The sequence below is a fragment of the Pangasianodon hypophthalmus genome, chromosome 3 (assembly GCF_027358585.1).
Source record: "Pangasianodon hypophthalmus isolate fPanHyp1 chromosome 3, fPanHyp1.pri, whole genome shotgun sequence".
Classification (NCBI taxonomy): Eukaryota; Metazoa; Chordata; class Actinopteri; order Siluriformes; family Pangasiidae; genus Pangasianodon; species Pangasianodon hypophthalmus.
The window spans coordinates 16,095,002-16,097,806 of record NC_069712.1 but is presented as its reverse complement, the minus strand read 5'-3'; positions in this window follow the sequence as shown (position 1 = coordinate 16,097,806).

Here is a 2,805-nt window from a genome sequence, read left to right as displayed (position 1 = left end):
CACACTGCTGAGGGGAGAGAGAGAGAGAGAGGGAGAGAGAGAGAGAGATGCAGTGTAGCAGGTACATTTGCAGCATATTTGCAGCAAACAGCTTTTTTCTTTTTCCTACAGATGAGTGCAAAGGTTTGCATCACACAGTTTCTGGATAAATACAAAAATAGACCTGCATCAAGTCAGCACTAAAAAAATATATATGTCAATTTTTTTTAACAAAAAAAATATTTCTTGACAAGAAGTTCTGCTATCTATGAATATCTTTAAAAAAGGCTATATGCAATATCTGGGAGAGAGAGTTGAGAGGGCAAATATTACAACTGAAAGGATTCAAAAGCTGCTCAGAGGGTACACAAAAAGTGTAAACAGCATGTGGCCGTACCATACAAGTTATTAAGAGAAGGTTTATATCAAGAAATGGAAATGCAAACTTTACATATATATATGTATATATGGACTTTCTTACTAACAGACCACAACTCCTCCACCCTCATTCTGAGCACTGGCGTACCACAGGGCTGTGTGCTGAGCCCAATCCTCTACTCCCTCTTCACCCATGAATGCATACCTGTGCATGACACTAACTCCGTAATCAAGTTTGCAGATGACACCATGGTGGTAGGCCTGATCAGTGGCAACGATGAGACGGCCTACAGGGAAGAGGTTCAGCACCTGGCAGCATGGTGTACCAGCAAAACAATCTTGCACTCAACACACAGCAGACCAAAGAGCTTATTGTGGGCCACCAGAGGACAAGAAGGGGCCATACACACACCCACACGCACACACATCCACATTGATGGGGTCAAGGTGGAGCGTGTGACCAGCTTCAAGTTCCTGGGTGTCCATATCCCTGAGGATCTTTCCTGGGCAGTCAACACATCCACACTGATCAAAAAGGTGCTATAGCGCCTTTACTTCCTTAGGAAACTAAAGAAAGCTCGCTTATCCCCTAGATACTACTGAACCTTTACCGCTGCACTATTGAGAGCGTCTTAACAAACTGCAGTGTGGTACGGCATCACAGTGTGGTACGGCAATTGCACTCTCAGATCAGAAGGCCCTGGTGAAAACTGCCCAATACATCACTGGTGTCCAGCTACCTTCCATCAAAGACAATCATCACAAACTCTGCTTATGGAGGGTGAGAAGTATATTCAAAGACACCTCTCACCCCAACCATGGTCTGTTTACTCCTCTACCATCTGGGAAACACTGCAGGAGTCTTTGCTGTCACACTAGCAGACTCAGGAAGTTTCTTCCCATCAGCTGTCGAAGTGTGCACCCCTATTCTAACCCATGTTATTAAAAAAAACACTGTACTGTACAATATTAATGCAGTGTGCACTCTTAAATACCATATATATCTTGTCATTTGCACTACCTTATTAACTTACCCTTACACCTCTTTGAGAACTTGCCTCCTTGCACATTAATGACTAATTACTACATGTATCTTCTATATTTGCACTGAGCTAGGCTCTACTTTCTCTACCAGATATATATACCTCATATCTCTGTACAATGTGCCTTGTATATTTGTAAACCTTGTCATTTGCACTGAGCTGGTCTCTACTTTCTCTACCTCATACCTTGCACATGTATATATTTATATACCTATTGCTATTTGCACTTCTGGTTAGATGCTAAACTACGTTTCGTTGCCTCTGTACTTGTACTCTGCACAATGACAGTAAAGTTGAATCTAATCTAATCTAATCTAAATAGCAGACACTTAAATGCACATAAATATGCAACAAGGTGTCTTTCTATGTTCCACCTCAATGAAGTACCTCTTTTGTACTCTTTTAAGAAAAAAACCCTAAAACTAACACTGTATGCACAGTCAGGGAACGGACTACCCAAGGAAAACAGATGGAAGTGACCTTCAGTAGGCCTGGACTAAACACTTTCCTGCATTTTCAAGAGAACGGAAGAGACTGTATTTGCACAGGGCCCAGAAAATCGTTGAAAGCCAAAGTATCCAATGTGCAATATGTAAATTTACTCAAATTTGTGAGTGAATTTACATACAGCTGAAGCCTGAGTGGGTGGTTGTTTCTCTCTTCAAAAATATTTCACTCAAATACAAAGTGAATTGTAATCATTGACATCGATTACTGAACTAAAAATTAAAATGATTAAAACACTGCAAATAATTAAGTAAACTACAAGTACTTCAAATATAGTAGTGGAGTAGCAATTTTTTACTGTTCCTCTCCATCCTTGATCTTAACTAACTTGATTTAACACAAAATATCAGACAACACACCAAGTGACAGAGCATGATTAATCCTGTGTCGCTCACACATGTCAGTGTGTGGTGTAATCCAAACCACAGACACCCAGGGGAACGTTCTGGTGTTCTTCTTGTTACTGAAGGAGCATACACTCACTGAGCACTTTATTAGGAACACCATACTAATACTGGGTAGGGCCTCCCTTTGCTCTCAAAACAGGCTCAATTCTTTGTGGCATGGATTCCACAAGATGTTGGAAACATTCCTTTGAGAATCTGGTCTATGTTGACATGATTGCATCACGCAATTCCTGCAGATTTTTCAGGTGCACTTTCATGCTGCGAATCTCCCGTACTACCTGCTGGACCGTATCTGCATGATTTTATGCACTGCACTGCTGCCACATGATTGGCTGATTAGATAATTGCATGAGTGAGTAGGTGTACAGATGTTCCTAATAAAGTGCTCAGTGAGTGTACATGATCATGACTGGTTATTATGTGGTTGTGGGACTAAGGTTCTTAGGTATATGTTTGTCAGTGACTAGTGATTCAGTAATCCATAGAGCTGC